The sequence below is a fragment of the Dermacentor andersoni genome, chromosome 4 (genome assembly GCF_023375885.2).
Source record: "Dermacentor andersoni chromosome 4, qqDerAnde1_hic_scaffold, whole genome shotgun sequence".
NCBI lineage: Eukaryota > Metazoa > Arthropoda > Arachnida > Ixodida > Ixodidae > Dermacentor > Dermacentor andersoni.
In genome coordinates, this window is record NC_092817.1 from 6,634,197 (window position 1) to 6,658,331 (window position 24,135).

Consider the following 24,135-nt stretch of genomic DNA (forward strand, 5'->3'; position numbering starts at 1 on the left):
TGATACGGCGTTCAGCAGCCGACACACGATAGGGACGCTGGCGCAATGGTGTTTGCTGACCGGTGTCGATACGGTGAACGACTGCGGACGCTCGACCCAAGGATGGTTGGTCAATGTCAAATGAGGAACGAAAACGTTGGAGGAGTTTGATGGTTTTTGTTTGCTGCGCAGGTGTGAGTTCTGCATCGACGGCGCGAGCGAAGACGTCTACAGGGGCATCAGTCGCAGCAGGATTAGTGACGGAACAAATCGGAAGTGATGCCGTGTCGCCAAACATGGTGGCCGGGAGAACGCTATCGAAAGCTTCAGCGGTACCCAGGCACTCGCCGCGGAGTAGGGATGATGGGCAGGCGGACGGATTGCACACGTAAAGGGCAGCAGAACCGTCGCAAAAAGTGACGACAGCAAACGGAAGTAGAAAGTTCCGGCGGCGCGCACAAGTGGCCGACGGTGTAAACAGAACATATGAGTTCGCAGCAGAGTTACATGACACAGGAACCAGAGCGGCGGAGAAAGGTGCGATATCGATGTCAGAGGCGGCAACAACTTTAGGAGAAGAATGGTCGTCAGGGTCGCAGCACGGCACTGATAACGTAAGTTCGGCACGAGCGCAGTCGATAAGAGCTTGATTGACAGATAAGAAATTCCATCGAAGAATAACGTCGTGTGAGGAACGAGGTAGGACGACAAATTCTATAACATACATAACGCTTTGAATGACAACCCGGGCTGTGCACGACGCTGAAGGCTGAATGCGATGCGAGGTTGCCGTACGCAGAGAAAGAGAGGTAAGGGGAATGGTCACTTTGTTCAAATTGCGGCAAAGCTTCTCACTAATAATAGAAACGGCGGCTCCGGCATCGATAAGTGCGTGTACGGTGACGCCGTCTACGGACAGTTCAATTTCGTTCACCGGGTTAGAATGAGGCCTTGAAATGTTCGACGTGAATGCAGTTCTTGCCTCTGGAACTGCGACTGTTAGTTTTCCTCACGGGCTGGGCTGGGTCGGCGAACCATCGGGGAAATGGATCGGCGACGTGGGGAAGGTGACCGGCGTGCATCGAAAGGGAGGCGACTGTAAGATGAGTCCGGAGGAAGGCTAGATGGGTCCTGACGCGGAAGTCGAGCAGGCCTGTAGCTTGAGGCGCCCCCACTGGCAGGTAAACGGGGGCTGCGACGGCGGCAGAATCGTGCTACGTGGCCCGGAAAATGGCAGAAATAGCATATTGGCCGGTTGTCAGATGTACGCCACGGGTTGACGACAGGGGCTCCAGCGGCCGAGTAAGGGACGACCATCGGGCGTGAAGGTGGCGGCGGCACATGGAAGGTGCCAGAGGCCCGGTAGGCATCAGGAGCCGGAGGAGCGTAAGGCCGGGCAACAACGTCAGCGTAAGTTAGCGGTCCAGCTGCAGGCTGCGGAGGAGGGGCAGATGGCAGCGCCGCGGCAACTTGGGTCTGAATGGCGTGGCGAAGCGAGGGAGCCAAGGTTGGCGACGGCGCGGGTGTGCTGTTCGCCAGAGAGAGTTGGCGTGCCACTTCCTGACGGATGAACTGCTTTATCTCCGGCATTAAAGCAGAGATATCGGCAGCGTCGCGGCCGAAATCCAACGGAGATAGATCCGTGGTGTCCTGCTGAGCAGCGCGCGTTGATGCACGCTGCTTGCGCAGCTCGTCGTAGTGCTGACAGAGCTGTACGACCTCGGCAATCGTCCGCGGACTCTTCGCGACGAGCATCTGGAAGGCTTGGTCATCGATGCCTTTCATGACGTGCTTAATCTTGTCACCTTCGTCCATAGATGAGTTGACGCGCTTGCATAGCGAGAGCACGTCTTCAATATACCTAGTGAAGGTCTCCTCCTGGCGTTGAACTCGACCACGCAAGCGCTGCTCAGCGCGAAGCCGGCGAACGGCGGGACGGCCGAAGACCTCTGCCAAAGTTGCCGTGAAAGCCGACCAGGTGGTAAAATCGGCTTCATGATTGCGGAACCATAGGTTTGCCACGTCAGTCAAGTAAAAGATGACATTTGTGAGCTTGGCGCGGTCGTCCCACTTATTATAGGCGCTTACACGGTCATATTCGGCGAGCCAGTCTTCCACGTCGTGGTCGTCTGTGCCGCTAAATATAGCCGGATCGCGCTGCCGGATCACGCCAGAACAGATGATGGCGGGGGGCACGGGAGCAGCAGCCTGGGACGGTCCCGGTTCATCCATTGCAACAGCTGGTGGTAGCGTTCGGCTGCGGAGTTGCAGGATGTCGAAGAGAAACCCAGCAGCTCCACCAAATGCAACGGGGGTGTTCGCCTAGCAGAAGGGTAACTAGATATAGGTTGTAGCGCTAGGCGTTAACAGGTCGGCGCTATATCGTAACGGGGAAGCAAGCCCTTCTCGTCGTCTTCTCTTGCACCAGCACACCAGCACCATGCCCACTGCCCAGTGCCTTCAGTACAGTACATTTTTCCCCACAACTGTTTTAGAAAGAATATTTGGCATTCGGTTCGATACTCGAAGGTCGTTTTTATCTACTACTCGAGGGGGGGATTCGGAAATTTGGCTATTTGAGCGCTCCCTTCCTCATTGAGAGAGCGCCTTTCGGGGCGTCCTTCGAAGCCGCGCGTAGTTACCTGTTTCGCCGTCGTCCAAGTGCGAGCAGCGCGGAAACGTGGCCACCTTGGAGACCGCGCCCGACGGAGGCGATGCGGCGCTACGCCGGACGCGCCCGGGCCACGTGTGCACAGACCGACTGCACTGGCGCAGCGCACCGACCTGCGGGTCACCGCTCGCGTGAACACTCGCGCAAAATCTTGGCGTTCGGACAAATCCCTGGGAACATTTTCCTCGAAACCTCGTAATCTCGTCTTTCTGGTGTATTTTTGCAGATAACTCCTTTTACTACGCGTAAGAAAGTACGTCGACGCATTCAGGAAAGGCAGCCACAACTCGAACATCCAGACACACTGGATGCGGCAATTTCTAGCAACAAATTTTGCATATCAATCTTACGCCTTGCATACGACTATTACTGCAGGCGAAAACACGTGGGTGCTCGCTGGCTTTTCGCATTACTAGTTAGTGCTTCTGTTTGATCACGGGAAGTCAGCCCTCAGAAAGCACTCATGTAACGGCTTATACGTTTCCGACTTGGTCTTATATATCATTGTAGTCCTTTCAAGAAAAGATCATTGGTAGGTGTTATAGAACGGAAACTGTTAAAAGAACTGAAGGGCACGGTGAAAAGAAAGCAGCATTTATGCACATCCGATGCACTTTGTCAATCCGTATTGTGCGAAAGATTTTTCAGACACCTGACTGTCCCGCATTGTCTGTGGTTCCATAAAGTATTACCAAGGGCGCTATAGCATAAAGCTATTCCAAACTGTTTCTGTTCCATTCCTTCTCAGCCTTCTACAACTGGACAAATTTTTGTGGCCACCGCCCTTCGCCTGTCTGTCAGGCGACGTCACAAGAACAGCGAAATGTTTCCGTCTGATATAACTGTACATACTTAGTATGCATGGTTAGACCGAACAAAAGAAAAAGGATTATTTGCGATTCTACCCCTTTCTTGTCATTAGTTTTCCGGTTTAGGACAAAACATATCGGGCTGCGCCCGCTTCGCCTGTCAGTCACGGGACGTCAGAAAACCTTGAAAACTGAGCATGGCAAAGTGACCTGTACGCATTCAAGGTACAGTAATATGTCAAACAAAAGCAAATTTTTCTAAGATTAAGAGAATGGGCCCTTCAGAAAAGAATAGAAGATGGCTGCCTGCCCATCGCTCTGGCACTGGCTACTCAGAACTGCCGGGAAAAGAATAGTCTTATTTGCGTATAAATCAAATTTTTGCATGGCGGTATAAAGTTGTCGAGCCCTTTCGGCTACGCATACGACATCCAACTCTTCTTCGCTGAGGATGCGTTTTAGCCGCGTTTATAGCCTTGCGTTGCACGACCAGCCACCGCAAGCTAAAAAAAAGGGAAACGGACCAGTAGCATACGCCGGCACCGCCCTCCTTTCCTGGCTATGTACTTTCACTGCGCTAGTTCGGCCCCTTGGAAACCCGCTTTTTCTCGGCGTGCTCCTCACCTCTTGTCCGTCAATTTGAGAAAAAAAAGACATGCTAAGGTACGCAATGCTATTCGTTTTGAAAGCAAATAAAGGCGACCTAAAATAAACAAGGAATCGTCTTGACTGAGCTGTGTAAAAAACGCTGCGAGCCACCGCCGATGCTTGCGTCGACGGCTACGTAAATTTCACGTCAGGAGATTCGAATGATGACAAAATGTATTTATTAAGGGATGGCGCAAAGGCCTATAATGGGGAATAGGAAGAGGAGGGGGGAGGCGTATTCAGAGCCGTCCTAGAAGCTAAAAACAGATAGAAATAGCTTTGCGTTATAGGGCTCCAGGTGAACCAGCGTGTTCGCGCAAGGCGAAAAGCTGTGCGTGTGATGCGAGCACGTGCGTGGCGACATTACAAGACGACGACGAGGGCATGATTTCTACTCCGACCGTTGGACGCGAGTTTACGACATGCCGTTTGTTGGGTTAGAAATGGCACGGATTGTGATGTGATAGCGAGGTAATGTTGTACAATCGTCCGTACCGATGCCTGTGTCATGTGATCTCTGTTAAATCGACGATGGCATTAGTACTCCGGCGAAGAAACGTAACGTCGCTGCGACGTAGGCTAATACTCGAGGCGGTACATTGTCGCACAGCTTCTGCGTAGCGTGATATGCTTCGAGGAAAGGACTTGGAAAACTATGGTTGATCCCTCTTTCATAGGAATCGCCTCCGACGCGAAATTTCATCAGTCGGTATGGGCGTGACGGTTAGCCCATATATTCACCTAAACTTCGTCCTTCTGGCTTCAAACAGCTTGGTGACTTTGTAAACTCATCATTTTAAACAAGGTACTCTTTTATGAATAATTAAGCACAATTAAAATTGTTCGTCGGCAGGATTCGAACACACGTACACAATCCCGATATTGGAGCCACGAAGGCTTGCATCGAGAAGCGGTCTAGGACACCCTTTTCATTTGTCTTTGCCGAGGTGCAGTTAGAAGACAGGCTTGCGCTGACGAGGAAGGCACGGATAACGCAAGCAATCAGATCCTCCGACAACAGCTGCTGAAGCGGTCGCCTTGGAACGAAGGCGGGCAAATTATGCGAGAAAAAGTTATGCCGGTGTCGCACGCACATAACTAGGTCGGCTTGCTCGAACATTTAACAACGAGAATAATAACAAATTTAAGAACGTGTTCTAGCGTGGACTAGGTGTTGTCTAGGAACATCTAAGAACGCCTTCTTAAATGTGTTATTATTTTCGTTTAATTATTAAATGTCCGTGCAAGCCGCCCCTGGTCGCGATCGGGGCCGATCCGGATCGTACTTCACAGTCCAATGATCCGGATGGAGCAATTGTCGTCTGCTGATCGTCAGCAACTCTAAGAACTGCATAATGTATTGGCTACAAATTCACATTTGCAGAACATGGTTCAAATTAGACAATATTTTCGCGTGTTGCCCGCTCCTGAAACAGGCGACTTCCATCCCTGAAACGCTGCTTTCTGCAGATGACGACAGGCAGCGACACAAGTTTATGCTTGCGCCATCGTGGCAGCAGCTCGCATTCCCACCAGCGCAGGCAAATTTGGATTTGTTTCTTAAAAACTAGGCAGAGAACAGAGCCACGCGTTACACCAAACGAAGTCGACAACCAAATGCAATCATTCTGCAAAATCTGCGCAAGAACAGCACCGCGGTGAGCGCAAAACCTTTTTTCGAACACGCGCAGCGAAATATTCAGGTCCCTGTGCAGGAGGGAGCATTAGGTCACGCAGCCAGCCTTGGCAAGCGAAAATTCCGTGAAGCCATAGTGGTGGCCCAACGCGTGACCTCTTGCGTCGAGACCATAGAGCAAGAATCGAGATTTGCTGAGTCGTTTGGTTCCCAGTAGTTATGCCAGTAATTATTCTGTGCGCGTTTGTTCAGCTGCCCTGCCGTGGCTCTGCCTGCAGCGCGGGAACACGCAAACTAACCGTGTAATTGCGATAGCTATTATATGGACATTTCTGCCGACACCGTCGCCGTGAGGTTCTGTATAAGTGAAAGCTTGTGAGGGTGAGTTGGGGAACGCGGTTCAACCTCGCGTGCGCGAGCGACTAACGCTGCCCGGATGCCTGCCCTCTCCTTCGCCGGCGGCTGCTACGGTGCCTCGATGTCCTCCTCGCCCGGAGCTCCGTACAGAGTGGAGACAACCGCGGCGTCTCCTACGGCGTTGGCCACGCGAATCGCGGATGCCGTAGTAGACGCCTTTGGCGGACGCCGTAGGGACGCGTTGCCGGCGCTCGCGTGTCTTGAAAGCGGTCTGCGACGTGGCTGAAGTGCGCGTCCGCGCGGGCCTCATTTTCAAAGTGATCTGCGATGTTTGCAGAGTGCGCGTAGTGCCGGTAGCTTCATATGCGCTGTACTTTCGACGTTTCGTACGCGTTGAAGTGACAGACGCACGGAGGCCAATTGGCTCGGGGCTGCTGCCGCGATTTCTAACTCCAGCGTTCTCAGACAGTTTCCGCTGTCATCAAGCGATGTGCGTTCATGTTCACATGTGCGTGCGTGACACCATGCTGGTTAATTTAATTAAAACATATTGACGGGCTAGTTGGTTTGAATCCATGACAGAATGTGTAAGCGCGACTGAACAAGGACATCGAAAGAAGCAGACACACAAAGACAGCGCTGTCTCCATGTGTTTATTTCTTTCTACGTCCTCGTTGAGTCACGCTTACACATTTTATTATTGTTATTGTAGTTAGTAAGCGAATGTTTACAAGTTTATACGGCCGTTAAAATAACTATCGTTACTTCGTACAGCTATCTACTGATTTGCTATTGCTATCGGTGCTTCGCCTTTCTGGCGGAATGTTTTTCTTTCTGAATTTGACAATGCATTGAGTTGCTCGTCGGTTGACGATAGGGTGGCAATTGTCTTCAGGTATGTAGATTTTTTTTTTTTTAAACCTGAAGAACCCTGTGGACCTAAATATACTATCGTGTTCCATAGATAGCTAATTCAAAGCATGCAGCAAAGCTTTAAATTTTACTAGCGAATTGGCGTCATAGAATGCAATAAGGTTTTTAGACTTGAAACTAACCTTTTCTAACACCGGACGCGTATGCTGGATGTATGCGCCCCGCACTAAAAACAGCTTCTACCGTTCGAATCGCCACACTCAAAATTAGTTAAGCGTGGCATAGCAGCCCTGTGTTTAATAATGCTCTCAAGAAAAGCTGCCACCATTCAATGGAGCAACGTTTTGATTAGCAGATTCAGCGTTGAAAGGCGTCTGGCTTCCCTGATAACATTCTAAAGGCTGTAGCCGAAACAAAATTGAACAGGTTGAAAAAAGAAACAGATGACAGCGTACAAGCGCGTGAAAGTGAGCACTTTAAGCGAGTGGAAGTTATTCCTTATATCCACAAGCTTTCACACGACGTGAAAAAAAAAAGTTGCCACTAGGCACAGTGTCCTAGTTGTGTTCTCGGCGCCATGTAGGCTGTCAAGGCTCTGTTCCAAGATTGAAAATGTGAAACCTAAGGGTATCTGCACTACTCGCCTTGCTACTAGATTCACGGAATGCACTACCAAAGTTGTCTGTGTGTGTGTGAAGTGATTTTTAAAGAGAAATGGAAGAGATAAGTGCAGTGCCGTAACTGTCTCTCACAGGAGGACACCTCAACAGCACTGCACGGGGAAGGGGTATGGGGAGAAAGTTGTCTATCGCATACCGTTGTCATGTGGTAGAGTGTATATTGGACAGACGGGACGCTGTGTCAATGCTCGCTTAAAAGTGTGGTGACCAGGGACCACGTAGACCAGTAAAGTCTCGGGCTCTCGCGAGAGAGGAAGAACCGACACCCGATCTCTTAGCGTAGCATTCTTTTAATGCCCTTTTTGAACACTAACCCGTGCCGGAGCGTGCCAGCCGCTCGTGCCTCGTGTAGACGCGAGCGTCGACGTAATTCTCCTGCGACGCCGATGCTGCTGCCGCTACAGAGGGCTTCCCCCCACTAGATAGGAGGAAAAATTGGAGAACGCTTAAGCTTCGCCTTCAAGAGTGGAACGCCATAGCGTTATCGCACCCCGTTCGCACCGCCCACTCATTCGCTCGGCATGCTCTTGAGTCATACAAAGACGAAACATGCGCCTGAGCAAGCGGAACAAACCAAAGAACCCGGTATCTCGGAGGGAGAAATGATCTACGCGAGCCAAACGTCGTGATCGGCACGGACAGCCGGGCCGCGACGCGCCATGAAGGCGGACGCGATCATGGGGCTGACGCCTCGATGGGATCGTCGTCTATCTCGCTTGAGAGCACCACGCAGACGCATGACTCCTCGCCAGCAGCACGGCACACGTCGCAGGGGACGCTTTCCCACCAGACGCGCTACGGCGCAGCGATCACGTCAGAGGCGCCCGCATCGGACGCTACACCTAGGAATCGTGCTGTGAGCGGAAAGAGGAGCCGCGTCACCTAAACACGAAGGTTTCAGTGACGCAAGCCTGAAGTTGGAAGGGGAGAGAGCGAGAAAACTTATTAAACGCAAGGGTATTGGGGTATCCTCGCACCGGTCCCCGCACGGCCCCAATGCGCTCAAACGAGACGAAGGGGAGAAGCGTGTGAGTGGCGCGCCACCTGTCGGGGCAGCGCCGTATATAGCGAGAAGGGTGTCTTCTGTGTTTGCCGCAAGATAGCTCTGCGTGTGTGCCAAGCGCAGAAGAAATGTAGCGGAAACGTACTTCGCTACTCGTTTAACTGCGACTTCTGTAATTTACATGCTCATAATTACCGATGTACACCGCAGTATAACTTTCTGCGGCACGTTTCTAAGGCAACACCGCATTCACTGGAGGCGCTTTCGTCGCGTGTTGAACCATCGAACTCATGGCTCGACTCCACGTTCGGCTTTTGAGGAGGACGGACGCGTGATGGCTCGCTCCGTACGAGGTTCTTTGGCGGCCGCCGTTGGCCGCGGTGACAGCTTTTCTTCTGCACCCTCGGATTATAGGATGTTGCAGCCAACATTACCTTCACGCGAGAGCATGCAGCAGTGCGTTTTTTCTTTTTTTTTTTTTTTTTTTTTGCACGGTGACCTGGCAAGAAGACCATATCGGCTGGAAGATTTTCGAGAGCCATTGGAGGAAGCTGGTATCATCAAGGACATCACGGGTATAGGAGCCTTCCAGATGAATCACATCTGGCTAGTGAAGTTGCGCAGCAATGCGGACAAGGATGCTCTAGTGAAAACGGGTGGATTTCAGGTCAAGGGCGGCTTCTGCGTTGTCATTGACCCCGTCCAGCAAGACGTCACCGTGAAAGTTCACTGGGTCGACTTTGTTGTCCAAAGTGAGAGCTTTCGGCAAACGTTGAGCAGCTTTGGTGACGTCCTTGACGTGTCGAACGACAGCTGGTCCGTCGCCGGTTTTGAACATGCGACATCCATGACGAGTCGTGCGAATGAGACTTAAGGATGGTGTTGAGCTTGATGACCTGCCTCATCTTTTCAAGTTGGGAAGTGGCACCGTCCTTCTTGTGGCCCCGGACAGGTCCCCGCTATGTTTGAGGTGCCGTATAGGCAAGGACACATTCGATGGGACTGCCAGACGCCACGTTGTGGTGTGTGCCGAGCGTTCGGACACGAAAGAAATGATTGTGCAAGGAGCTACGCTAGAGTAACTAAAACGGTTCTCCCAACAGAAGTCCAAGAGAACATAATGGACGCGAGGAGGCCGAAAGGTCTGCCCCAAACAGCAACGCCAAGGAACGTGAAGACAAGGCCCGGGAGACGGACGCCTAGAAAGCTGGAGGGACGACACCTGACAGCCGGGACTTGACGAAGGCAACTGAGGAACGTGCCGAAATAGGCTGCACGCAAGAGTCACTGCTCTTAAGTGAAGCAAGTGAAGAGGAAGGCATGAGCGACAGCACCGAGATCACTACGGCCGAAGATCAAGCAGACGCTACGGGGGCGACCGCGGTACGCGGGAAGCGTCCCAGAACAGGCATTCCGAATTTGACGGAGGACAGCATCGAACGCAAGGTTAAACACCTGGAGCGTCAGTGGCATCGCGTTGCTGGCGCCAAGGGAAAGAAATATGTCCCCGAAGTCCGGTCTGTCTGTCTGTCTGAAAAACATTTATTTAGATAGGTTTTGCATCAACACTAGGTGGGCTCCCCCTTACGGGAGCCCATTGGCGTCGGCCGCCGCCCGGGCCCGCTCGACCAAGGCCCGTTGGGCCGTCAGGTCAGAGCAGCCGAGCAGGGCTGCCTCCCAGTCCTCCCGGGAAGGGTCGGGTAGGGGGGTTAGATTTGGGGTTTTTTGACATGCCCATACCATGTGCGAAATGTCTGAGGACTTTTCCCCACAGTGCGGGCACTCCCCCGTGCAAGCGGGGTCAAAGTATTTTAAGGTGCCGGGCACAGCAGAGTTTTGGTATAAAGGCGAAGGAGAATGCGCTCCTCCGCCTTTGTGAGGCCCTTACAGGGCTTGGGATAGATGGCATGGCCAGATTGGTAGAGCTGAACGATCTCTTTGAAAGTATAGGCGGGATTGGGTTCGGGGTCCGGATCAGTGGGGGACGAAGGTGATGCCCGGAAAGTGGGCGCGCGGGCGACGGCATCGGCCGTCTCGTTTCCTTCGAGGCCCGTGTGAGCGGGAGTCCAGATAATCGTACGGTGCGAGGGGGCACCGAGATAGTCGCTGTTTTGCAAAATTTTGTAGGCAAGGTACGGTATGTGCCCCTGCTCAATATTGCGGCAAGCACCCCTCGAGTCGGTGATGATGACCCGCGAGTGTTGATCTGCGGCGGCTAGCGCGATGGCAACCACCTCCGCGTGTGTAATGTTGTGTGCACGGAAAGTGAGTCCGTTTACTGCTGTGTTTTGGTGGACGACTGCGGCCGTGTACCAACCCCCATGGTACGGGCCGGAGGCGTCCACGTAGAAGACTCCGTGTTTGTGCCCGTAGTGGCGAGCCAAAGCTTCCGCCCGCGCGAGGCGTCTGCCACTATGGTCCTCTCGTGTCATGTTGACCGGAAGAGGGCGCACGTGCAGGGCATACCTCCACTGTGATGGGATATGTACGTGCTCTTCCGTATGTATTGAATGATGGATGTGTAGTCGGGCAAGGAGGCGGCGACCCGACGGCGTTTTAGAGAGTCTCGTGTATTGGTTCATCAAGTGTGCCTCTCGCAGCTCTTTAAAGGTGTTCACCATCCCCAGGCCCAGGAGGCGCAGGTTGGAGGTACTGACCGGGAGGTCGAGGGCACGCTTGTAGATTTTACGGAGAATGACTTCGAGTGCATTCTCGCCAAGTTTGCGTACGTGGAGGTATGGAGCCGAGTAAAGGACTCGACTGGTTACAAATGCATGCGCCAGCCGCAAGGCGTCTTTGCATCGTAACCCCCCGCGCTTGTTCGAAACCCGGCGGACCATCCGGCCCACCTGGTCCCCCACCTTACGCAATTTGGCCAATGTTGTGTCAGCTTTGCGATTTTTGTGAATAAAGAGCCCCAGTACTCGGATCTCGTCGTGTTCGGGTATGGGTGCACTGTTAAGGGAGAGGTCGATTTTGGTGGTGCACTTTGGTGAGTGGCGTATGTGCACAAATTCAGATTTGGACGGGGAGCACTGAAGGCCGCATCGACGGGCATAGTTGTCTACGACGTCCGCCGCTTGCTGCAGGTTGGCCTCCATTTCTCCTACCGAGCCGTGTTTAGCCCAGATGGTGATGTCGTCGGCATACAGCGCGTGCTGGATGCCGTCGATCCTCGCCAGCTGAGCGGGAAGTCTCATCATCGCCAAATTGAATAGGAGGGGCGAGAGGACCGCTACCTGCGGGGTCCCTCGCGTGCCTAATTGGTATGGGCCGTGTTCGCTGTCCTGAAACCGAATGTATGATTTTCGGTCAGTGAGAAATTGCCTAATGTGGTTAAAGGTGTTTCGGCCGCAATCTGTTTGGGAAAGATGTGTTAGAATAATTTCGTGGGTCACGTTGTCGAAGGCCCCCTTCAAATCCAAAGCGAGTACTACCTTGTCACTTAGGGGATATTCAATCGGGTCGAGAATTTCTCGGTCAAGTTGAAGCAAGACATCCTGTGCGGACCGGTGTGGGCGGAATCCGAACATGGTGTCTGCGAAAACGTTTTTGTTCTCCAGAAACTCAGACAGCCTGTCGCGCACCATCGTCTCCATTAATTTTCCCACACAAGAAGTAAGGGAGATGGGGCGGAGGCTGTCTGTGTTGATGGCTTTACCAGCTTTGGGAATGAAGGTGACCAGAGCGATCTTCCAATCAATTGGGAGGGGTGTTTCCCCGATCCAAATGGAGTTCATGTAAGCGAGGAGTGTGGAGTAGGCAGAGTCGGGAAGGTTGGCAAGTAATTTGACTGTAATTTTATCCCGTCCCGGTGCCGTTCCTCGCTTCATTTTTGCTAGGCCCGCCTTCAGGTCGTGCAGCTGGAACGGTTGGTCCATCTCCGCGTTCTCGGAACCTGCATACGAGTACGCGGGCCCTCGGGGGTCCTGCTGAGTACAGAGGTATTGATCTCGGAGTTTGCATGCCAATTTTGAAGTGTCTCCATCGAAGCAGTGAATGGCTCGTTGGAGATGTTTTTGTGTTTCTGCTCGAGTTTGGGTGGGGTCGATTAGGGCGCGGAAGAGGCGCCACGTACTACGGCTGGACATTTGTCGCGCAGCCGTATTGCATCGGTCCACCCAGTTAGAGTCAGCGAGCTGGGCCACGTACTCTGCCGCTCGTTGGGTGAGCTCAGCGATGCGAATTTTGAGTTTCCGATTGTGTTTTTGCCGGCGCCATCGGCGGACAAGGCTGTGCCGGGCCTCCCAGAGGTGAAGGAGGTGGTTGTCCACCTCCGGGGTCGCCTCTGAGAGTTGAATTTGAGTTTCCGTGGAGCGAAGGGTGGAAACCAATTGCTGGGACCAGACGTAGTACCCTTGCTCCTGAATGGGGGTCGAGTTGGTGTATGTGGTCGGAATTTGGTCCAATCGGGCAATTTTGCCTGTGCGAAAGGTCTTGCCAATGGATGGGTGCGAATAGTTGTATTGAGTATGCAGTGGTCGCTACCGAGGGTTTCTTCGGTGTTGACCCAGTCTACATATTGAATGTTTTTGGTGAGGGTAAGGTCCGGACACGTGTCCCGGGTCACGGAGTTACCCACGCGAGTTGGGTGGGCAGGGTGGGTGTGGAGAGTAAGGCCCAGCGTGGACATAAGTTCCGCCAGCTTACGTCCACGTTTCTCTTCACGCGCGTATCCCCAAAGTGTGCTGGGGGCGTTGAAATCGCCCACGATCACCAGGGGATCCCTGCCCGCAGCCTTTAAGGCGCGGCTAAAAAGGTCTGCGAAAGTGATGTTGGCTAACTTAGGGGAACAATAAATGTTGAGAACGTGTAGTGGTGGGTCCTGTTTTCGTAGCGGAAGGAGGGTCACCATCACGTACGAGAATTCTGTTTTGAGGTCAAGGTCAACGAAGTTGGCCGTGTAATTTTTATGCACGCAGATACAGGAGAGGGGGTCCTGCTGAAACGTGGTGTAATTTGTAAGTGTGGCGCCGCTCCCTGGCTCCTGGAGGGCTACCACAGCAGGAAGGTGCTCGAATGTTGTGAGCAAAAATCGTAGGTTGGCCCGCTTAGCGTGGGCCTTGAAACCTCGACAGTTCCACTGGGTAATTAGGATGGGGATGGCCAATTTGGATCGGGGGAATTTCCTGAATTTAGGGGTGCCCGCCATGATCGGTAAGATTGGTAGGGGGTTGCGAAGACGATGCTCCATCGCCAGCACTCACGGGGAGGGGAGAATCCTCCATTCCGGAGAGTGAGCAACTGTCTTCGTCATCGAAATCGAGTTGTCGTCGAAACATTTTGGGGTACCGGCCGGACACGTCTTTAATTGGGCCGGCTCGCCGGGTGGTGCGAGAGGTTTGCGCGATTTGTTGAGTTATGAGAGAGGGAATCATCTCTGTCAATTTGGCAATCGCGGCATTCATGGCCGCGGAGATTTGGGTTTCAAGAGCGCAAATCCGGCTGTCCATACGGGCCTCGAGGGCGTTGATCCGGGCCTCGAGAGCGGCTACCGCGCTAGGTGCCTCCGCCGGCGCTTCTGTCTCGCTTTCCATTACTTCTACTGCGGGGGTGGGGAGGGGTTGCGTCAATTTTGTTTCGAGTGCTGTAATTTTCTTTAGCAGCATCTCATTTTGAGCCTGGAGAGCCGCGATCATGTTTTGTTCGGCGCTGAGCGCCGCAGGAGGAGTAGAGGGAGGGGAGGAGGAAGCAGCCCTGCCCGCGCCGCTCACCTGTTTTCCTTTTTTGACGGTGTCGGCCCAGGCCCCGGCCACGCCGTGTGGTGGCGCCGTAGATTGCCTCCCGGCTTCTCCGGCAGGGGGCGCTGGCTTGCCGGTCTTGGTAGGGTGCCTCGATGCGCGCGCGCCCTCTCTAGGGTGAGGTCACCCTTTGGGAGGGCGAGTGCCGCCTCCTCGGCCGGGACAGTCCACCTGCGGCCATTTTCATGCCCTTTCTCGCCGCGGCGCGGCGGCCGTAACGTGCGTTCGCTCTGTCGCCTTTTCTCTTGGTGCTGACCGGTGGCGCACATCGAAAAATGCCGGGTTGTTGTGTGCCGCAGTGTACCAACCACTCCAGAAAGGGATGGAGAATGTTTCAGTTCCCGAGGGACCCCAAGAGAAGGCTGCTTTGGACAGTAAAGACCAAGCGCGACAAGTGGCAACCGACAAACACATCGTGCATGTGCAGCGTGAGTAAAACTTTCCTTCGTATGCCAAAGGATTCGCATGTGCGTGCCGTTGAGGTACGCGATTCATTTTTATTGAGAGAACGTGTGGAAGGTCTGAACAGGGACATGTAAATATGATCGCTCTGAAATTAAGTGCCGCTGAGGATTAGCAACTTCGTGCACAGGGATTGTGTGGCAAATGTTGGGAGCAAATTAGATTGCTCACAGAACGAGTATCGCTGCCCGGAAAGTTCCGCACCATTTAAGAAAACAAAAATGCCCGCGTTCTCTTGACGAGAGAGACTGAGAAAAGAAAAAAAAAGGAGGCGTTGTTCGAGTATTTTCCTTCGAATGAGACTTTCTCGCTGAAAAAAAGCTTGAAGCCTTTTTTGGTGCGCCTGCTCTTCTGACTCACTGACTGCATTTTAACTTGAAACAATGAACATGAAATCTCTTCACAATGGCGCACACAATTCCCCTTCATAGTAAAATAAAGGAAAAGTGCAGTCTATTTCGATTATGTGGGCTCCTAAGCAATCATTATGTTGTGTAAAGGCGAGAGCGTTACTTGTTGCTGAGTGTAGGGCTGCGGCGAAATGCTACTGCAATGTGTAGTGCGGCTATGTAATTTTTGCGAGGCTCCGAAAGTTGCTTATTATGAGGTCGCGACAAAGCGAGACGACAAATCGGTCATATTGCGATCTCTCAGCTGGGTTTTATTTGCGGAGTTCTCACCATGCCCTGCCGCCTACGGCCACGCTTTGCTGTCTCGAGTGGTGATGTGGACGCGAGTGATTGAACCTCAGACGGTGAAGACGGCATAGCACCGCAACCTCGCTCTCCGAAAACTGAAGGCCAGCTGATGTTGACCGCGGGATTTTCCTTTTAATGCACTCGGTAGCTGCAGAAATATTCCGCTGTCTGCTCGCTCCTTCCTTCCCAAGAAAGCTATGCTCGATCCCAAGAAAGCTATGCACCAACTCGCCCAGCAAGAAGTTCTTCTACATTCCTTCACCACGCCGACAGGTTTAAACTTGTGCATTGTCACCTCCGCGGTGACAATACACTCGTCATAACCCCCCCCCCCGGCCCCCGGGTTAAATACGGGGGGGGGGGGGGGGGGGAGGTGCTGCTGCCACGGCAACGGCGGGCTTTTCGCACAACGAGCCAAGGAATGCGAGAGCTGCCCTCGCATTAAAACGTTTAGCGACAGCCGTAACAGTGTACCGACTGCAGCTCACATCACTGATGCCACCTAATTGATTTCATTGCTCGGTATAAGATGCGCGGAAAGCCGCTTATAGTACACATGGCATAATTGTGCTCATGTGCTTGTTACAAATAAAATTAGTGGTACTGTCCTAAAAATTTTATAACAGCTGAGAAAAAGTGAATTTGTTCGATTAGTAATGCATGCGAAAATAAAGCTTCACTTTTTCAGTGCATTCTGCATAGGCTTTTCTTGGTACCTGCTATCACTTATTTCGCACCCTGTCCTTGAGCACATGCACCCCCTCGTCTCTATGACCTGCATTGTTTGCTGCGAGCACATATTCATGATGGCTGGAATTTTTGTTCACACGTTGCTATATTAATTATCTATACTTGGGGTCTGTAAATAAAATCTCGCTCTGGGTGCTCTACGGATGCTCTCCGTCAAGCAAGTGTAAAACAAAGTTTCATTTATGACACACTTGGTTATACTACACAGTTTTGGACATACCAGTTATATGATATACTTGGTTTTGTCTATATCATCTACAGTGAAACAAAAATGCTAATGTGCCTCAACCTTACACATTCATTTGCAGGCTCACTTTGAACCAAGCAGCTTTGAACAGCATCGTTCAGATGGATGGAAAAAGCTGAAGCCGAATGCAGTTCCAACTCTTTTTTCATTCAAACGTAAGTTGTTATTTCTAAAGTCCGGATAAGTATTATATAGCTATTGTTACCTGCATTGCTTACAAGCCGTCTCGGGAACATGCTTGTGGATAGCATTAAATAAAAAAAACATTTTTAACCTTCTGGAAATGTCGGGTTCGTGCACGTTAGCGTACAACATTAACATGCTTGCTCCAGTTTATGTGCGTTCTCAAGAGTACACTGTAGAAAAGATGTGATCCTTGGTCCCATCTTGCTTGTTGTAGAAAAGAATGTACTAGCTCGCCAGGTCGAATAAACCGATCTTAAAGTGCATATTTTTTTATGTTGCAGCTTTACCTAAGGAGCGAAAAGCACCGAAGGAGAGAGCGGCTTCAGAGATCTCGCTCTCAAATGGTAAATCAGATGCGACCCCCGTGGAAGCAAGCAGCTCGTCATGTGAAGGAATAACGCTCTCTGAGACCACGGAGCAGTCTCAATTCAGACCTCCGCTTCAGGAAGATACATCCGAAATGGACTCGTTCCAGGTCAGCAATGTCATTGCTGAGTGTCCACAGCAGGTTCAGGATGCAGACAGGAGAGAGCAAGCCGGCGAACCTAGTGGGACCCAGACTGCTTCCTCGTATTCTGCAGAGCTGAAGAAGCAGCTAGCGGACATCACGAGGAAATACACAGACCTTCAGGACCATCACGCTGCCGCCAGAAACAGTATTAAGGGCCTCAAAAATCAAGTTCAGAGGCTTGAAAGTGAAATCAGGAATTTTTCAAAATATGTCAAGTTCCTGAATGAAGATCAGCTCCGTGCTCTGTCTAGGAGCAACAACCGGGGCAATTCCTGGACGCCTGAAACGGTCAAGCAAGGCCTTCAAATTAAGTTCGCTTGCGGGACAACTGGATATGAAACGCTCAGAAAGCTGGGATATCCCCTTCCCTCAAACAGGACACTGACTCGCAGGCTCGAAGGTTTGAAGTTCCTTCCGGGGATACTTCACGAGGTGATTGACGTCATGCGGTGCAAGACAATGGCCATGGAGGAGGTGGAGAAAGATTGCATCCTTTTTTTGGATGAAATGGAGATTTCAAGTGGATATGAGTTGGACCGTGCTGAAGATGCGCTCCTTGGAGGAAAGACGCTACCGCCAAAGCCTGACGAGCCTGCCAATCACGCGTTAGTGTTCGTGCTAGGCGGTTTAAATCAGAGGTGGAAACAGGGGATCGCTTATGAATTCACCGGACATCACGTAGAGGGCTCTGTGCTCAAGCACTATGTCCTTGAGCTTGTTCAATTATGCAGCCGACTCAAAACGACTCAGAAATTCTGTTCATTGAAGAACTGTCCACAACAGAGTGCAGCATTCTACACTACATAGGAGGCTTCATTTTGAAAGGAATCTTGCCGTCTGTCAGCTGCCAGCAATGCAAGGATGCCCTACTGGGATGTGCTAGTGACGAACATGCCTCTCTGACTGCTCTGAAGGAATATGTGTCAGAAGGTGACAACCTAATTTATCCCAGTGATGATGTGATGCACATGCTCAAAATCTACGAGGAGCACTTTGTAGGGATAAACTCATGGTGCACAGGCAAACTAGTGGCAATGAAGTCACCTGTCCGCTCACTTACAGCATACCTAGGAAAGGTCTGCTGCAAGCAAGCATACCGACCGCGCTTGAAGCTGTGCGCAAGCCATGATGAAGAAATACGGAAAACGCTGACCGACAGGTACGCAAGATTGAGACTGCGCATCTTCCTCCGACACCTTCAGAAAGCTCGTCTCAATGGTCACGCAAGCAAGACGTGTGCGGGAGTTAATTTAACCTAAGCTTCTATCCACGCTGAAGTACACTCATGCTGCTAGCATTAGCAGAGTTCCTATTTTTACACCTAATAAGTGTCCTAAATTGCACTGACTCCAGGTTCTGAAGACAAGGATAATCTGTGCAAACATGCCTTCAAAGTACCCTGAAATATTTTTTTTCGGGGCAAATAAACAACTTTCATGGTTTTAAACAATATTAATGATTGTTTGTTTTCAACTAACCTCTGATCGCGGCAATAGATTGTTATTTTGTCTTTAAAACACTGTCTTAAGTGCGCGTTGAATATACTAATGCAGTCGACTCTCATTAGTTTGACCTATTAATGACCTCAAAATTTCGATTCCATTCGAGTATAAACGGATGTATTTTCACTGCGACTAATAACTTTCCTCATCATTTGACCAATATACAGTGGTCCCGTCAAGTTCGAATGGCCGACTACACGCGTATAAAAATGCCTGGAGATATTTGGGGTTTTCAGTGCACAATGCATGCATGCGCGGCTCAGGTACTGCGATATTCGGTTCGTGTACGTGTGGCGAATGCGCTGGCTTTTATTTCTTAGGACAAGGTACGTAAAGCACATTAATCTTTTTTCTTCTACAAAAAAACCGTCATTCTAGGTTGACAATAAATGTGAATAAGGCAACTGGAGCGTTCTTAATTAGTTACACAATTGAGTAATTGAATGCAATCTACCTGCTTATGATATTGCTGTTATTAATTTATTTTAATCCTGCAGTGAGGTTCCTAGTGCGCTCTATGAACTCTTTCCAATCTAGCACCCGAGTCGCCGTGTGCTAGGAGAAACGACCGTCCAAATCTTAAAATATTTGGACAGTTGCCCCTTACAAGCCTGTTCTGTTGACACTTCATTAGAAAAGGCGTGAAACGCAGTTGTATTGTCTTTTGGTCGCGAAGACAAGCGCGCTTTTGCAGCGGCAAGTGCAAAAAGCCTGTTGGCGCACGCCCCGCGCCTCTGAAGTAGGCATGGCAATGGCAGCCGCCGTAGCAGACGACGCAGTTGTCTTCACCCTCAGCGGAGCGCGCGCGCGCATCGAGGCACCCTAGGTCTTGGTGACGTCCCGGTGCGGTGACCTAGCGGGACGCTCAAGATGGCGGTGTTTTTTCTTGACCGCCGTTATGGTCTTGCCGCCCTTTTGGGCGGCTATCTTGGAGTTGCGGAACTTTGCAGTGCACTAGCGGGAGTTCGTGGCGTGTCCACCACCGCACACTGAACACTTGGGCACGCATTCGTGAGGGGCCCGCACCCCCTCCACGAGTGGAATCTGTTGCCCGCACAGACCGCAAGTGTCCTGTCTCAGGTTTGGGCATGCGTCCATCCTATGGCCGACAGCACCGCACTTGCCGCAGGCCGGGATTGTACGGTAGTAGGGTTGGACGGGTACCACCATGTTGTCATAGTGAACAAAACGCGGTTTGTCCTTTCCGGCGAAGGTAACACGCGCTTTGTTCGATGTGCCAAATTTTCTCACTTCAACAATGGTGCCTGCACTCCAACGCACCTTTTGCTGAAGTGTCTCCGTCGTGTCCGAGTTGCACACCACGATGACACCGTGGCAAACGTTTCCGCCATCTTGCCGTAGGTATCCGTGGAGCGGGACCGCTCCGCGTTCGGTGTTGACGGAAAAATCCCCGATCACTCGGTCTGCCGTCTCGAGGTCCGTGGTATGGATCACAATCAAATTTTGTTCTCTCGAAGGGAGAATCGGTGCGGTCTCTGCCCGCTCGGACCCGAGGTAAGCCGTGAAAGCGGTCCCGTAGCGATTCTCGGAGAAGGCTTCGTGCAAGGAAATATGCTCACGTGGCTTTACAACGATCACGTAGTCATCCGGGTTCGGTTTTAGTAGCGGGCGAGGCTTCCACTTCGTAAAGACCTTGCCCTTGCATCCCGCAGCGTGCGAGGCAGGAGGCTGCGTCTTGCCGGCTGGGTTGCCGGACGCCGGGGCGGCGGCGGGCGCCACCATCTTGGCTTTCTCTTGCAAGCGGCGAGCGGCCGCGTTGAGGAGAGCTTGGCTTCGAATATTCGAAGGAATCGCAGAATTGGGCTCCTCAGTCGTCGGAACCGTCGTCCAGGTCATCGTGTCCGGGTCGTAGCCACGCTGGGTTAGCGTAGAGACGGCCATAGTGCCTCGGGAAGCAGTCTTCACGCCGCCGGGCATCGGCGTCGCCGTCAGGCTGGACGGCGTCGCCCACGTGGCGGGGTGAAAAACTGCTCTAAAATTGCCGAAAACCAGCCCACCTGGTTGAAATCGGTGTCCACGTGCGCCGGGTGACTTGCTTTATCAGATGCTAACAAATTTGGTGGCGTACCGTGAAGTTATCCGTGGCTCCAGCCGAGAATTGGGGGAGCCGATGCGCAGCACGTCTGAAGCGAACGCTCCGGTTACGGCGCCCCAAGTCCGGTCGGCGTCATCATCGCCGGTTCGGGGTCAGGGACGCGATAAGTAATACCCTGGTATTCCCACTGCAGAGTAGAGCCACGGTAAGCGTTGTACTGGTGGTTCGCGCTTACAATCACCATGATTAATATACCTGCACCATTATGCGTCGGTACGGTCAATGTACGGGGCCTAGTGGCTAGTCGCAAGCAATATCAGGTCAAACGCATAATGCAAGAAGGAGATCTAGGTTTACTTGTGGTCCAGCAGACGAAGGTTAGCAGAGAGGAGGCGACCGAAGGCTTGGTAGCAAAATTTTCTTTAAGGTACAATGTATGCGTGAGCCATGCAGTGGGAACATCAGCCCGGTGTATGTTGTTTGTTAAAAATTCAATTGGCATTGTCGTTGAAACGGTTACAAGTTGCTTGCAAGGACGCTTTGTTTTGTGCGGTCTTTCTTACGGGGAAGCGAAATTTAGATTTGTTTGTGTCTATGCACCTACAAAGCCGCATGAAAGATGCTTGTTCTTTCGCGAATTAAGTATGTATTTGGATTGTGAGAGGTGTTTGATTGTGTTGGGTGACTACAATTGTGTCCTTAATCAGGAAGACCGTTCAACCACTGCTAGTGTAAACGATGAAAGTGTTGCGTATCTTAAAGAATGCGTGAGCGAATTCTCTTTAAATGATGTGGCACAGTTCGCAAGAGGTGGAAGTCGCCAGCACTTCACACACTTTCAAGGCACCAGCCATGCACGACTGGATCGAGTGTGTGCGGAGATTGCGCCTTTGTGTCAGAACTACGATGTTGATGCTGTTTCTTTCAGTGGTCATCGTTTAGTGACATTCGAGATCGGCCAAAAGCAAAAAAGGAAGCTTGAATGGGAAAGATGGAAATTGAACGCCAAGCTTATCAAGGATGACATGTTCATATATAGAACAAAAAAAGAAATACAGCAGTTTTTAATGACACACTACGCAGTGCCGCAGAGAAATGGGAGTTATTTAAACAAAGGGTAAAATTGAACGCAATAGAAAGAGGTGGGCATATGAAGTATCAGGCTCAAAAACATGAACAGGGTCTCCGGCAGGAGCTCGAAGACCTGGTGCGAATCGAAACAGCTAATCCGGGTTTGGTGACGCAAGAACTGCAAGTCATTAAAAGAAAACTGGAAAGCTTAGATGAGGAAAAATACAGAGGTGCAATTATACGTGCACGAGCTGAAAAATATCTCGCGGGGGAAGTACCAACAAAGCGAGCTTTGTCAGATGACATAAAAATTGTTACAGCGCAATCACATGCAACCACAAGTATGAAGGACGGACACATGCGTAAAGGCGCTTGTGTCCCGTCCTTCATACTTGTGGTTGCATGTGATTGCGCTGTAACAATTTTTATGTCAAGTATGCACCAACTCGCCCAGAAAGAAGTTTTAATTGTCAGATGGAAAGGCGTACGCTCGAGCAAATGAAATCTTGGAAATAGAATATAATGGTAAGATATTCAGAGAACAGAAAGTTATCATGACGGCATTTGAAAGTTAGTATAGAGAGCTGCTTGCTTGTCGTGAGCCAAAGGTGCTGGGCTGCGAGGATGACTTTTTGGCAGAAATGCCGACGCTAGGCAAAGAGGAAACGAATTTATTAGAAATGAATATTGGTATGGAAGAGATTGAGAGGGCTATTGAGGAACTAAGCTCAAGCAAATCTGCTGTTCCGGATGGGATTACCGCGGCATTTTACAAGGCATTTTACAAGTATTGCATGAAGTATTTTCAGAGGCACTCGAGCGGGGGATTTTACCTCCATCGTTCAATCGTGCGCACACAGTACTAATCCCAAGAGGCAAAGATAAAGATATATTACGTAAAGTAACGGGATACAGGCCAATTACGCTGACAAATGTTGATTACAAGGCTTTCATGAAAATTCTTGCAGCAAGGCTGCAGGGAGTTATACGGAAGTTAGTTGGGCCGCATCAGACATGCGGCATCAGAATCAGGAAAATATTTACAAATATTCATACAGCTAGAAGCATTTTAGAATATTGCGATAGCGCTCTCCTCAAGGTAGCGATGCTGCAAGTAGATCTAGATAAGGCTTCTGATATGGTACCGCATAGTGTTCTCTTTTTATTAATTGATTATGTAGGACTTGGTTCCGTCATGCGTAATGGCATGAAAATGGCATATCAAAGCTCATGTACCAATTTAATTGTTAATGGTGAAGTCTCACAACGCATACAAGTACTCTCTTCCGTTCTACAGGATTGTCCATTACGTCCTTTACTTCTTGCTTTATTTTTGGAGCCGCTCTGTAGAAAAATAGTTAATAGTACAGAAATCAGGGAGTTTAAGATACAGTCCTGTGAAGTACGTGTTCTAGCTTATGCCGATGACGTTGCCCTATTTGCTGCAGATAGGGAGAGTGTTAGCTCATTATTAAGAATTACTGAAAGGTTTTGCGAGAAAAACAGCAGTGAAATCAACAAGCAAAAGAGTATTGGTCTCTGGCATGGCCATTGGAATGCCACGCCCGGTGTTTTTGAAAATATCCGGTGGCTCACGACACCTAGCACTTACCTGGGGGTACCTTTGGATGGGTATTGTTACGACTTTGCACCGCTGCACCACTATTACGACTTTGTGGTCCCGTAGCGCTCGTCACCCGTTTCGTGACAGAGCGTTGGTAGCGAAGACTCCGAGCCAGGCGTCGATGAGAATAACAAAAGAGACTTTATACACTATATACAGGTCATTATACAGGACATGAAGGGATCGGCACTGGGGCCGAGAGCTCACAGCAAACGCGACTGTTCCCGCACGGCAACGTCCGGCGAAAACGCGTGACACATCTCGCTCCAGTCGAGAGCGGCACTGGCTCCCGGTGGGTCGGCGGATCCGGTTTTTCAGGCGGCACGCCTCCGCTTATAAGCCCCCAAAACCATTGTCACCCAAACGGCCCAATACAAAGCGAGCACTCGACGGTCGTCCGAGAGGTCCAACCGGCGACCGCGCTGGCCACCTGGTTCAATTGTGGCGGGCGCGGTGACCTTCAGGCAAGGGCCGGAGGTCACCTAGTGGGTGTCTACGGCGCCGGGCTGTCTGGCACTTGGCGACACGTCCGAACAAAGTGGCTCGCCGATGCTTCTCTCGCAGGACACCGCTGCCTGACGGCTCAGCATCTTGACTTTTCAAGGGAGAATTTGGGCGCCCGAAGGATAAT

General features: G+C 51.2%; 1 protein-coding gene across 4 annotated transcripts in view; it reads right to left on the reverse strand.

The window, feature by feature from the left end:
* Window positions 1–24,135, reverse strand: part of LOC126535923 (isoprenyl transferase-like) — a 168,416-nt gene that overhangs the window by 87,982 nt on the left and 56,299 nt on the right. Inside the window, exon 1 of one of the 4 annotated variants that reach the window (XM_072287722.1) lies at window positions 14,371–14,466. The exons of 2 other annotated variants lie outside the window; for them this stretch is intronic. The gene's annotated coding sequence lies outside the window, so the exon portion shown is untranslated. Of the gene's footprint in view, window positions 1–2,621; window positions 2,756–14,370; window positions 14,467–24,135 lie in introns of those variants that run through there. One more of the 4 variants, XM_055073347.2, reaches the window with a different exon arrangement.